The following is a 15,168-nucleotide window of genomic DNA, read 5'->3' as shown; positions in this document are numbered from 1 at the left end:
TAAAACAACAACAAAAAAACACAGTCAAAATGATTAGTTCATTTTCATGTCTTGTAAAGCTCTCTTACTGAGACAGTTACAGTTTGTTACTAGGACAAAAATGCAGATGTTTAAACAAGAGAAAAATCTTTTGGTATAAAATGAGGTTACAGGCTGTTTTGAGTGTGAATCGTTACATCCCTAATAATCATACAACTAAGCCATTTTTTTCCAACTTTTTTTCAAGATGCAAAACAGTACACCCAGTCATGGACTAAGCCTACTGCAAAAAGTGCGGGGCAGATTAATAAATTAATTAATAAACATTAAACACGGGACTAGATGTTATTACTGTCCATTGTGCCAATAGATGGTAAATGTACACACATGAGACATACTTTGATGTGCAAAGCAGCAGGAAGACTGTATTTGACATGGGAGAGATGTACATTTCGGGACACAATATCAGTAAATGATGATTTACTCCTGCAGGGGGGGGGGGTTCTTAGTTTTCATAGAAACTTGTTCTTGTGCGTTCCTTCCTCTTGTAAAGTTTTCTCAATATTCTCTGCTCTTAATATCTTTGGTAATCAAATACTGCGTTGATGGATTGCTTTAATGTTTTTTTTTTTTACTGACTTCCTTTTCTAGGCTTTTTACCTGAACCCTCGCTACATCCTCTTCATCCATCTGGTGGTGAATGACATGATCCAGCTGACGACTTCCATCAGCCTCTTTGTATTTTCGTATGTCTTCTTTAGAATCAACACTATTTTCTGTTGCTTTATTCTTGGATTTACAACCTTCACCTCTCTGAACTCCCCTGTGAACTTGGCAGTGATGGCCGTGGAGTGCTACATCGCTGTATGCTTCCCCCTTCGGCACTCACAGTGGTGCACTGTTAAAATTATTTACATTCTGATTGCATGTATGTGGGGCTTAAGCATCCTTTCCATTTTACCTGACATACTTTATCTTGCAGCTGCCAATCCTGCTATGTTTCTCTCCACTGTTGTATGTGAGCCGATGTATTTTTTTCAGAACCGTGTGCTGATCAAAAAGAGAGAGGTGACATTAAACATGTATCTGGTTGTGGTTTGGTTTGTTCTGATTTACACTTATGTACAGATATTCATAGCTGCCAGATCGGCAAAAACAAATAATGACAATGCAAGAAAGGCCCGGAATACCATCTTGCTTCACAGTTTCCAACTTCTACTGTGTATGTTGACCTATGTATATTCTACTATTCAAGAAATTATTTATGTTTTGTTCCCAAAAATATTCCTCCATTTCATTTTTGTCTGGTATATCTTGTTGCAAATTATGCCCAGGTTTGTGAGCCCCATGGTGTATGGACTACGCGACAAAACGTTTCGAGAACATCTGAAGAAAGATCTGTTTAGCTGTTCTACTCTCAAAGTGGTTAAAGAGGCTGTTTCTGTATCAGCTGTGAAAAAATAAAAAAGATAAAGAAGTTTGCCCTTTACATTCAAATACCTCAAAGTGCTATATATCCAACTGCTGCTAAATCCTGTTGCCCCTACAAGTCTCTTCATGATCAGGCACATAGTCAATATGTACTTGTTGGAGCCATATGAACCACCTCGGGCTCTGAGAACCTCGGGCAAGGGTTTATAGAGTCACGACTAAACAAGGTGAGGCTGCGTTTCAGTTTTATTAGTATTATTATCATTATTATCATCATCATCTTGTAAATGAAGGATTAAGTCTCATAAGTCTTTTGTTAAAAAACACAGACATACACAAACTTTGATCTTTTGACCTATCTTTATCAACAAAAATATTACCGTCCCAGTAACAAGCCCATTAAAGTTTATATTAGAAGATAAATAGCTTCTACAACTATCAATCAGCAAATGTCTTCCATATTGGAATTAAAGTGGTCTCCTGAAACATTAGCCGTACAAAACAATAACAATATTTACATAATTCACACTTTTATCATTCACTTTAATTCAGCTGCCAAAGTGTTAAAGTGCACATGACAGATTCATGTTTTAAAAGTTATTTTGATGGGGTACTGCCTGTGGAGTATAGTACCAGTTATACACCACTTCAGGGGCAATTTTATGGAGTTAAAAAGGTTAATTGATAAATAAAAGCCTTGTCCAACTGAGTCCATTTGTTTTGTGAAGTTGCTTAATCGTGGTAACTATGCTCAGGTGAAACTTAAGTCTGTCGTGGACGCTTGAACATAACATTTACTCCATAAGCACGGCTTAACCAACTTAACTGTCAGAAGTGAATTAAAAGCATCAAGTGACACGAGTTCTAGTGTCCAAGTTTAGTGCAATTCCCGAGGGTGGCCACAGTCAACAGTCCCATCTCAATGGTAGAGGCCACAGCAAGGAAGGATCAGCAGTGTCCTGAGAAGATCTGATCAGTGTTTACAGTTCCCTCTTCTTCCTCAGACTGTCATGATGGTCCTCTTGGATCCACTGCAGATGTAGACTTGAAGCTCTTGCAGTTGGGTGGAAGTTCACAGGGTCACCATGTAAAACAATGCGGAACAAAAATTTTTTAGAAGGTGTAATAAACTAAAAGAAACTAAAAAAGTTATTTAACAATACATTAGTAAACATTGCCCTTTATTTGTGTAAAACATATGAAACTTTTGAAACACTTGTTTCATTGTAGGTAGTCCATCCTTTCCTTTAAGATACAAGATCTGCAAATACAACATTGTACTAGCTTAAATACACTGTTTGGACATTACAGAGTGCAGGCTCAGTGGGACCTTCTTCTCTTGTCATGCATACACTCATGTCCTTTGGAGACAAAAACATAAAGAGCATTAACAGATTATACAACACTGTGTGATTGTGTCCGTAGTGCATTACTCCAGTTTTACTTACACTTGACTTTAGTGTCTCCAGATCAGGATCAGATGAAGTTAGGGACACTTTTAATGACCACGGAACAGGAAATTAAATTTGAATGCCTGTGATAAATGGACTGTTGAGCTTATTATAGAAAATTCAAACTTCCAAAAAGCTAAAGGCTGTTTAAAGAGGGGTTTGAGTTGACGCCATCAGCTCCATGGCTGCAATTTATCAACAAACGGAAGGAAACGTTGTTTGCCATGTAAAACAGTGGTCAGAACAAACACATTGTCAAATGAGTTAATGCCATTAAGTAAACAATGGCTACATGATGCTAGTATTTAGACAGTAAAGACGATAAAGATCTTACTGTGTGCGGGTCTTAGTCCATTTTAGGGGAAAAGGGCTGGTGTCAAGGGTGACAATGACTATTGAACATGACAGTGCTTATACATATTATTACTTCTATCATTTTTAATATTGTTATACTATTATTGCTATGGTTATTGGTATTATCATTATATTGCTATCATTATTACTATTATTATTAGATACAGTATGACAGTGTGGATGATATTAGTAGTTGTAACATTACTGTGGATGATGATGCTGCTGATGACAATGATATTAATTATTTGGCCCGAGCAACGGACACGCAGTGTCCCGCGAGGGACTAATTAATATCGATAACAGGGGATGAAAATGCAAGAATTCACGTAGCAAACGTGAATCGATATGTAAGTAACAGGGGTCAATGTGGCTTTCAAAATCATCATTTGCATTTTTTAAAAAATATTGGGCGTGGTCATGACAAGGCCGCAACTGAGAGGCCAATTTCAGCAAATTTCAAAGCCTCATATCTTTCACAGACGTTGTTGGATTGGAACGGACCCAATCTGGCGCGTGTGCACATTCCCGACCTGGACCTAATGGTGTGCACACACAACATCTATCGCCAAAAATGCCTTTAAATTGGCTTTAAATTGGCTTGTAAGTGGCTTGTAAGTGGTCCGCCCATCCTCCGTGAAAATAGCGTTCTTTGCTTGGCAGCATGATGGACTCTGTCAGAGTTTCTCCTGAAATTCACAAATTTTCCAAATTTCCCCCTTTAGTCACAAAAGCCACAATTTTAGACTTGTACATATTTGGACTAACCCTCTGTCACCAAAAGATGTTTTGATTTGGACGTTTTTGCCTCCAAATTCAGCTTTTTCTGGACTGTACAATCACAGGAAGTTCAGCAAGGCTGTTTCCTGTCCGTCTCTGTGTGTTCCTCATACTATATGGGTCTCACCAAAGTATTTCTTCATATATCAAGGGTGCTGCGGGGCTGGAGGACCCTTTCAACAAATCTTTGGGCCGCCAGGGGAATTTACCCTAATTACAAAATGATTCAATATATTTTTGCCCAAACTGTAATAACGTTTTTTGCAAGTACACAAGTGCGATCTTTCATAGGATTAATGTTTTTTAATGTTTTTTATTTGTCCTTTATTAATCCAGGATAAAACTCATTGAGATTAAAAATCTCTTTTTCAAGAGTGTCCTGGCCAAGATGCATAATGTAAAATCGGCTGTGTTATTCACTCAGCTTGTGCAGCTCCATTAGTAGAGCACTGGTTTCCCATCCATAAGACTGATGGATTGATTCCTGCCTTTTTCCTAGTCTTTTTTTTTTTCTTTTCGACTCCGCCCTTACTTGGAAGAACATGAATCGGTGCCTATGCTCCCACCCTCATTAAAAACGGGGACTTAGTTTCGGCCCGTGAATTTAGAGAAGCCTCGCCCTCATCAGGCCCTTGTTTGTATGGACTTATAGCTCAGTGATAGCATGGTCGTCTGAAGTGAAGGAGGTAGCTCGTCCACACACAGCCTTGACATCTAATGCTTTCTCCTTTTACATGGGCCGCTGCACACTTATCCAAGTCTAAAACACATGAGAGATATTTAAGATTTTTTTTCCAGGTCGGCTGGCATTTGCTGTTCCTTTGTAGTGTCATAGCTAGAGTGTGGGTTTCCCAACCGTGAGACTGCCTGAACAATTCTGAGCTTGACTCTTTTTTTTTTGTTTTTTTGGACTTGGTACCTAATGGATATAACATGAATCAACTCCTATGTTCCCACCCTCTTGAAAAACGTGGAAAGAACGCTTCCAGAATATGCGGAACTAAAGACAAAGAAATTGTAGGATAGTAGGGAAACAACTGAACTAATGTCGAAAACAATCGAAAAAATGTATGGGGGGACACATGACCTGAATTGACCACTCTCCTCCAGTGGTGTACTGGGAACGAATTTCTAACCGGTGTTTTAAAAACGAGTAGCCCACATCAGGCCCACATTAATATGGAGTTACAGCTTAGTGATAGTATGCTGGTCTTTGGTGTAGGAGGTTGCCAGGTCGCCCCCGCTCGCTCTCGCCCCATGCGCTCTCCCCAGCTCTCTCTTGCCCAAACCTGCTCTCGCCTCTGCCTCACACCCAACCTGGCCTCACTCATGCGCCGGCAAGAAAAAAGAAAGCATTAGGAAAGTGTCAAAGCCATATTTGAACTGGCAACCTCCTCCACCAAAGACCAGCACATTATAACTGAGCTAAAACTCTATCCTAATGTTGGCCTGATGTGGGTTACTCTTCTCTAAATTATCGGGAAGAAATTTGTTCTCATCACGCCACTGGAGGAGAGTGGTCATTTCAGGTCTTGTCCTCCTCATACATTTTTTCAATTGTTTCCAACATTGTCCCCAGTGTTGCCTCAATTGTCTCCCTACTATCCTCCCACTTCTTTCTCTTTAGTTCCGCATATTGTGAAAGCATTCTTTCCCCGTTTTTCACGAGGGTGGGACCATAGGTGCCGATTTATGTTCTTCCCAGTGGGTGACGAGTTAAACAAAAAAAGAACCACAAAAAAAAAAAGAGGCAAGGTCAGAATTGATCCAGCAGTCTCATGGTTGAGAACCCTGCCTATGACGCTACACAGTCAGAGCAAATATAAGCCAAACTGACAAAATATCTCATGAAACACCCCGCGCTCATGTTTTTTAGGCTCGGACAATGTGTGCACCGGCCATGTAACAGGAGAATGCATTAGAAAAGTGTCAAGGCTATGTTTGGACTAGCTACCTCCTTCACCTGAGAAGACCACGCTATCACTGAGGTATAATTCCATACAAACATGGGCCTGATGAGGGCGAGGCTTCTCTAAATTCACGGGCCGAAATTAGGTCCCAGAACCCCACTGGAGAAGAGGGGTCATTTCCCCGTTTGTAATGATGTCTTATGGATAGGAAACCAGTGCTCTACTAATGGAGCTACACAAGCTGAGTGAATGACACAGCCGATTTTACATAAATCCTATAAAAGACCGCACTTGTATACTTGCAAAAGACATAATTACAGTTTGGGCAAAAATATATTGAATCATTTTGTAATTAGGGTAAATTCCCCTGGCAGCCCAAAGATTTGTTGAGAGGGTCCTCCAGCCCCGCAGCACCCTTGATATATGATACGTAGCTTTCCACCACCGAGTATGGAGTGAAAGTCCAATTGTCTCATGTAAAGTGCTTTGTGACCATGTCTGTGAAAGGCGCTATATAAATAAAGATCTTCATCTTCTTCTTCTTCTTCTTATGAAGAAATATTTTGGTGAGACCCATATAGTACGAGGAACACACAGAGAGACAGACAGGAAACAGCCTAACTGAACTTTCTGTGATTGTACAGTCCAGAAAAAGCTGAATTTGGAGGCAAAAACGTCCAAATTAAAACATCTTTTGGTGACAGAGGGGTAGTACAAATACGTACGAGTTTAAAAGTGTGGCTTTTGTGAATAAAGGGGGAAATTTGGAAAATTTACAAATTTCAGGAGAAACTCATGCTGCCAGGCAAAGAACTCTGACTATTTTCACAGAGGATGGGCGGGCCACTTAGAAGCCACTTAAAAGCCACATAAAAGCCAATGTAAAGGCATTTTTGGCGATAGCGGCTGCGTGTGCACACCACTAGGTCCAGGTCGGGAATGTGCACACGTACCGGATTGGGTCCATTCCAATCCGACAAAGTATGAGGCTTTGAAATTTGCTGAAAATGGCCTCTCAGTTGCGGCCTTGTCATGACCACGCCCAATAATCAACAAAATGGAAATGATGATTTTGAAAGCCACATGGGTTTGGGACATGTTGGCCAAAATTGGAGGCTTTCCATTGAAAACTCGGGGATCAGGGACCAGAAGTTCAAGAGGTACGATTTTGAAGGTTTGAGGTTCGGGCCAAAATGGCCGACTTCCTGTAGTATTTAGGGCGGGGTCAAAATATATATATTTTTTACATGTCCTGACGTGGTCTATGTCCTTGGCCAATCTCACTTTTGTATGATGTTTTTTTTTGCGACCAATCTTCACACCCCGTAAACTGCTACCTTAACGTGGTGGGGTTGTTTGAGTGCCCGAATGACCCGAGGAGCTATGTTGTCTGGGGCTTTATGCCCCTGGTAGGGTCTCCCATGGCAAACAGTTCCAAGGTGACGGGTCAGACGAAGAGCAGTTCAGAAGACTCTTATGGACGTGAAACATACAAGGACCGTGACGTCGCCCGGTATGTCACAGCCGGGGCCCCACCCTGGAGCCAGACCTGGGGTTGGGGCCCGAACGCGAGCGTCTGGTGGCCGGGCCTCTGCCCACGGGGCTCGGCCGGGCACAGCCCGAAGGGACGACGTGGGCCCGCCTTCCTGTGGACCCACCACCCGCAGAGGGATCCGTAGGGGTCGGGTGCAGAGAGGACTGTTTGGCAGTCAGAGGCGGGTGCCTCGACGACCTGGTCCACATGCGCAGCTTCTGGCGTGCGGGACATGGAACGTCACCTCACTGGGTGGGAAGGAGCCTGTGCTTGTGCGGGAGGTTGAGAGATACCGATTAGATATAGTCGGGCTCACCTCCACGCACAGCTTGGGTTCCGGATCCCAACTCCTGGAGAGAGGCTGGACTCTCCATTTTTCTGGAGTTGCCCATGGGGAGAGGCGGCGGGCTGGGGTGGGTTTGCTCATATCCCCCCAGCTCAGCCGTCACGTGTTGGAGTTCACCCCGGTAAACGAGAGGGTCGCGTCCCTACGCCTTCAGGTGGGGGACAGGTCTCTCACCGTTGTCTCGGCCTACGGGCCCAACATTGGTGCAGAGTACCCGGCCTTCTTGGAGTGCCTGGGAGGGGTGCTAGATATTGCTCCGACTGGGGACTCCATTGTTCTGCTGGGGGACTTCAACGCCCACGTGGGTAACGACAGTGAGACCTGGGAGGGAGTGATTGGCAAGAACGGCCTCCCCGATCTGAACCCGAGTGGTGTTCTGTTATAGGACTTCTGTGCTAGTCGCAGTTTGTCCATAACGAACACCATGTTCGAGCACAAGGGTGTCCATAAGTGCACGTGGCACCAGGACACCCTAGGCAGGAGGTCGATGATCGACTTTGTAGTTGTGTCGTCTGATCTCCGGCCGCGTGTCTCGGACACTCGGGTGAAGAGAGGGGCTGAGCTGTCAACCGATCCCCACCTGGTGGTGAGCTGGATCCGCTGGCAGGGGAGGAAGCCGGTCAGACCTGGCAGGCCCAAGCGTGCTGTGAGGGTCTGCTGGGAACGTCTGGCGGATCCCTCTGTCTTCAACTCCCACCTCCGGAAGAGCTTCACCCAGATTCCGAGGGAGGCTGGGGACATGGAGTCCGAGTGGACCATGTTCTCCTCCTCCATTGTCGATGCGGCTGCTCGTAGTTGTGGCCGTAAGGTCTCTGGTGCCTGTCGCGGCGGCAATCCCGGAACCCGGTGGTGGCGCCCGAAAGTGGAGCGTGAGATTGATAGACGGATCGGTACGGCATCAGCAGTGATGCGGTCGCTGTATCGGTCTGTCGTGGTGAAGAGGGAGCTGAGTCGGGGGGCAAAGCTCTCGATTTACCGATCGATCTACGTTCCCACTCTCACCTATGGTCATGAGATCTGGGTCATGACCGAAAGGACAAGATCAGGAATACAAGCGGCCGAAATGAGTTGCTTAATTAGCTGAAAATCCAATGTTAAAAGTATCGAATATCGTTTTGAATATCGTTTTATATCGAATCGCTTGGCCTCAAATCGATTCGTATCGTATCGGTCAAAAAACGTATCGTTACACCCCTATTTCTAATATTTCCTGTGAAACTCGCCCACAGTTCCATTTTCTGTGTGGACCATGTGATTCCTAAAAAGACAGTGAAAATATACATGAATTGTAAACCTTGGTTTTCAAAAACTATAAATATTTTAATAAATAAAAAAATTAAGGCTTTTCGGGAGGGAAACATTTTAGAGTTGAATAAACTACAAAGAGAGATCAAGTGTGAAATTAGGAAAGTACCTAAAAAGGACCTTGCATTCTCGTGGCTCTCAAGAACTACAACACTTACACGTGACGTCATCCAATAAAGAGGCCCATCCACAATGACCACAAAAGAATCCGAGCTGCAATCGATGTTAAAGGGGGCAATACCCAGAACTGGGGTTAGGTCATTTTGGCAGTTTCTTTTTTCATTATGATTTAAAAAGGGTAAACTCAGCTGTTTGACCATAAATGGCTTCGCACAACAATTAACTATGAGTGAAAAATGGCCAAAAATACAAAACATTCTACCAGGGATGTAAACTTTAGAGCACATCTGTAGTGGCATAATTAGCTTTGTTTTAAAGTAGCAGTAACTTTTGATATCAAGTGCAGGGTCTACTAGTTGAACAATATAATTTTACAAATGTCTACTTTTACAATTTACTCACAGACAAAACAAATTTCATTCCACGACCAGGGGAAATACGAGGTACAGGAACTGAATTCTAGTGGCTCTCGAGACCCACCAAACTTTCCTTACATGTGACGTTATCCTTCACAACCTGGAATGACCCGATGACTATATAACTCAGTCATTTTTTATCTTCACTGGGAGGAGAGACATGGACATAGGAGGGAGGAGGTCTAGTTCTTCCATGAATTCATCCTCCTCTGGCCAAAATGTTACAACTATTGTCCGCTATCCAGACTCGTACAGCGTGGCTATGGGCAAAAATGTGACTGTTGTTCTACTTGGGATGATTATTAACTTCCTTAATGGGACTATCATTCACACCTTCAGAAATCACCAGGTCAGCAAAGGATATACGTTTATGTATCTTTATAGTTTTTGTGTCTTACTGTAAACAAAAAGGACATATTTGAAAATGAATTTAGGATGTGTAATTGTTGTTTATGTGAATGTATTTAGTAGCACAATTTACTGACTCTACTGACAGACATTGTTTAGTGTATTAGAAAAACTTATTTTATTTTAAAAAATCTATGTATTTCTCTTGTTTTTTTCTGGATTGACGCTCAATGCTTCAGAAAAATACCAATAACATGTTTATCACAACTACAACTAGATTTATAAGATTGATTCACCATCAAAATTCAATACAACGAACATTTTAAGCATGTTTGTAGAGATCTGAAATACAGGTTTGGTGACGCAAGTTGATTCAAGTCCATACAGTAATGAACAAACTGGCAGAAATGTCAGAAGAAAGACACTGCCATTGTTGCTTATTACAAATTGCAACTGTACTAGGACTCTATTGCTGCAGATTTGAGTTGGTGTAACTCTGGAGATTTTTTTTGTTTAAGGACCTACATTTTAGACGTTTTCCAAACTTTGTCCATTCTCGACCTGGCCTTTGATGTTACAACCAAGCCCTAATCCTAACCATAATTCTACATCAAGGCCATATGTTTGCAACTTTTTTCAAGATGCAAGACAACACACAGTCTTGGACAAAGCCCACTGCAAACATTGTCCAATCACTGAGTGAAGGGCAGATTTATACCATAGTATAGCTAAACAAATACTCCCTTGATTTAGTATCAATGTCACCGGAATTGGGGCTTGGCTTCAATTTTAGACATGTTATGATTGCGTAGGTTTTGAAATATTAACTATGGTTGATGCTACTAGATTGTTTAAGTTAATGAGGTTTCACTTTTATGGAGAAGATAGAAACAAACTTTCAACCCAGTCCAGTCGACAATATTTGGTCATCAAACACTGCGTTGATAGATTACATTTGTTTTTGTTTTTTACTGACTTCCTTTTCTTAGGTTTTTTACCAGAACCCTCGCTACATCCTCTTCATCCATCTGGTGGTGAATGACATGATCCAGCTGACAACTTCCATCAGCCTCTTTGTATTGTCATATGTCTTCTTTAGAATCAACACTATTTTCTGTTCCTTTATTCTTGGATTTACAACATTCACCTCTCTGAACTCTCCTCTGAACTTGGCAGTGATGGCCGTGGAGTGCTACATCGCTGTATGCTTCCCCCTTCGGCACTCACAGTGGTGCACTGTTAAAATTATTTACATTCTGATTGCATGTATGTGGGGCTTAAGCATCCTTTCCATTTTACCTGACATACTTTATTTAGCAGCCGCCAATCCTGCTATGTTTCTCTCCACTGTTGTATGTGAGCAGACATATTTTTTGAAGAACCCTGTGCTGATCAAAAAGAGAGAGGTGACATTAAACATGTATCTGGTTGTGGTTTGGATTGTTCTGATTTACACTTATGTACAGATATTCATAGCTGCCAGATCGGCAAAAACAAATAATGACAATGCAAGAAAAGCCCGGAATACCATCTTGCTGCACAGTTTCCAGCTTCTACTGTATATGTTAGCCTATGTATATTCTACTGTTCAAGACATTATTTATGATTTGTTCCCAAAAATATTCCTCCATTTCATTTTTGTCTGGTATATCTTATTGCATATTCTGCCCAGGTTTGTGAGCCCGATGGTGTATGGACTACGAGACAAAACGTTTCGAGAACATCTGAAGAAAGATCTGTTTACCTGTTCTACTCTCAAAGTGGATAAAATGGCTGTTTCGGTATCAGCTGTGCACAAATAAAAATAAAATCTAAATAAGTATGCACTTTACATTCAAACACCTCAAAGTGCTACAATATCCAAAATACTGCTGCTAAATCCTGACAAGAACCAGGAAACATGACCACATTAGTCCAGTGCTTCCGGTTCGGCGTGTGCGCATGCATTGGCCTTTTCGTTGCCAGCTCAGACGAGCTCTTACGCAAATGCAGTTTTAGTTGACTTTAACAAAACTTTCTCTTAAACCTCAGGGTTTGCGTTCGTTTTTAAACGTCGTATTTACCAGGATCTAAACTTTCACAACTTTTAAATGCTTCCTAACCTCAGTGTGGACTTGTGCTAACCAGCGGCTAGCTAATGGCTGACTTTGTGATACCTTTCGGTATGAAAAGCGCTTTAAAAATAAAGCTTGATTGATTGATTGAATGCTCCTGTCACTGCACTGGCATCCTGTTGCCCCTACATGTCTCTTTATGGTCAGGCACATGGTCAGTATATAGCTGACTTGTTGGAGCCAAATGAACCACCTCGGGCTCTGAGAACCTCAGGCAGGGGTCTCTTGTCCGTTCCTAGAGTCAAGACTAAACAAGGTGAGGCTGCGTTTCAGTTTCAAGCAGCAAAGGTCTGGAACCGTCTCCTTGAGGACGTGACACAGGCCTCAACTGTGACTGTTCAAGTCCAGGCTGTTTTTTTTACTCCAACACTCTGCCTGTTGAGTTACGAGCCATCACTGACCTGGCACTGTTCAAAGCTAGGTTGATAACGTGCCTGTTTAGATCTGCTTTGTTTAATTAGGGAATGGGTATCGGTAATTATTTATTGATACTACTACTCTTATTGATACTCCTTATTGATCCGGTGCTTTAACGATACTGTTATCGGTACTTCTAACTAGCATCGGCGCTTTTCTGGACACTCAAAGACGCTTTACTTTGCATTATTCACTCCATACTTGGTGTTATGGAGTGGTACCCCCTTCGCCTCAACCGTGACGCAGCTGTCACTGGGAAATCCCCAGGGCACGGGGGGGGAGTGCCTCTACGTCAATGAGCGCTGGTGTCAAAATGTCATCGTGAGAGACAGCCAGTGCAATAAAGATGCAGAACTATTAGCGGTGTCCTTACGCTCCACGTATCTACCTCGAGAATTTCCAGACATTTTTGTCATCGTTGTAAATGTGCACCCCAAAGCCAACGTGGACAAAGCATTTGAGACTATTCATAGCGTGACCCAAAAGCTCCAGTCCAAATGTCCAGATGCGCCTGTTTTCATTCTTGGTAACTTTAATCAGTGCTCTTTGAAACATGTCGTGAGAAACTTTATGTCACGTGTCCAACTCGGCAGAACAAAACACTAGGCATGTGCTATGGCTAAGTGAAAGGAGCGTATAAGTCACAGCCGCTCCCACCGTTAGGGAGTGCTGACCACAACTACGTGCAGCTGACGTATCGCACTGTCTTGAGGAAAGGCTATGTTGCGACTAAGGAGACTAAGCTGTGGACTGAGGATGCAATTATGAGCCTACAAGGATGCTTTGAATGCACAAATTGGGATATCTTTAAAGAGTCTTCCTCTGACATCGATGAGTTGACTGACATTATGAGTAGTGTGGGAAATTAATGCTTTTTAGCTAATGTTATATTTTATAATGCTATTGAATGTTTTTGATGAGTTTAATCTATGTGCTTTAAGTTTCAGTTGAAACCAATTCACACGCACACTGCCGTAACGATACCCCATTTCTTACTCTTGCATTCTTTTGCTTAAACCTGTGGAGATGTCCGATGCCCTCACCGGAGATGTGAAAAATAACTCCATATAAGGCAACAGGAAGGACCTGATGACCTTGGCCCAAGCTCCACTCATCTTCTATCTCTTCGTGAACGTCACATTTCCTATAAATATGGGAGCGTAAAGATCAAACGGTGCCGTCCAGACTGCCTGCTCGAGCACCGTGTATGTGTATGTATTAGAGGTAGGTAGCGCTCAGAAAAAAATCTGTGTTTAGAAATTGTAGTTGTTATAGGGAATAAAATCTCTTTGACTAAAGCTACTGAATTCTGGTTGTTTCTCCTCTGACCTTGGGATCAACAAATACGCTGGCGAGACCTTTTTGATACTTTAATATTTTAAACTTAACTGTTTAACTGTGTTTAAATTGATCTTATGGAGTAAGTTCTTATGTAACATGTAACGTGTAATGATTCATCTATTTAATCGATGTATCGATATGTTATGTCTTCGATCCGCTACATCAATCGGCACTCGGCTAGTTTGCATCGATCCTGGCCACACATCGATGTACATCGCTTTTAATTAATAATGATCGATTTGTATCGATATATTGGAAAGAAGCATTAAATCAAAATACAATTACATTATTTTCGCTTAAAATATTGGGCTAAATGTTACTTTATTCAACTTTTAACCCGCTTTTGGTGACGTTGACGTTGCGTCATCATCGAGCGCCTGCAGCGCCTGCAGTGGCCGCAGGGGAGTTAAGTCAGGAGCAACAATAACAGAAGCACGTTCATCGAGGAAGCGTTTATTTTTGCAAGAAAGATGAATTATGGATAATCATCAGACAACGGGTCGCTGGTGGTAGACTGTATAAATGCCAAGGGAAATCTAAAGGCAGCCTGACTTGCATGTGTTTACAAGAGCCTCCACATTGGCAGCATCGAAGGAAAGAAGAGCAGCGAAAAGCTAGGTGCCGCAAGGTGAGAGAAAAAGTTCTGTTTCGGGTCTAAACCTGAGTGAACACAGCAAGATATCCTTTGGTCTTATAGGATTTTTAGATGTTACATTGTAAGACGTGGTGATTGTAAAATGAACGAGCCTGCACGGGCCTGGGCCGTGTGGTTCAAAGTGTGAAGTCTGTCGTAGCATTTCAGGCTATGGATGAACTGGAGGCGCTTGATAACTATGTTTATGAGAGAAACTTGTGGAAAGTCAAATGCAGTCTGGTAATAGCTGGGTGTTGATGCTTTTGGCTCTGGCGATGCGCTGGTAGTGTTGTCTTTTGTTGGCATTGTTGTCAACAGAGGTTGTAGCGAGAGGATGAGGCGCTTTGCGTTCAGAGTACAAGAAAAATATATACACAACAGTGTCTGTGTGTGAGACGTGACGGTCAAAATCATGCAGTGACGCCCAGGTAACTTTGTTCGGTAACTTGTCATGTGACAGCGGCCCTTCATTTTTCCTGTCCCACTCACTGACAGGCTGTATAAGCTGTATTTGGGGGCTTCACTCAAGAAGATGTGAAGCCAAAAGAAGAGAGGTTAAAGGTCCCACCAGCACTGGCTATAACTGAAAATAAACTGAAGATTATGCTGTAACTAAAATATATATACAGCTCTTTATCTCAGCTAATTATTGCACTTTTGTGAGTGTATTTAGTCCACTGTTGTTTGATTC

The sequence above is a fragment of the Gobius niger genome (genome assembly GCF_951799975.1).
Source record: "Gobius niger genome assembly, chromosome: 20".
In the NCBI taxonomy this organism is placed as follows: Eukaryota; Metazoa; Chordata; class Actinopteri; order Gobiiformes; family Gobiidae; genus Gobius; species Gobius niger.
Note: the sequence above shows the minus strand (reverse complement) of the source record.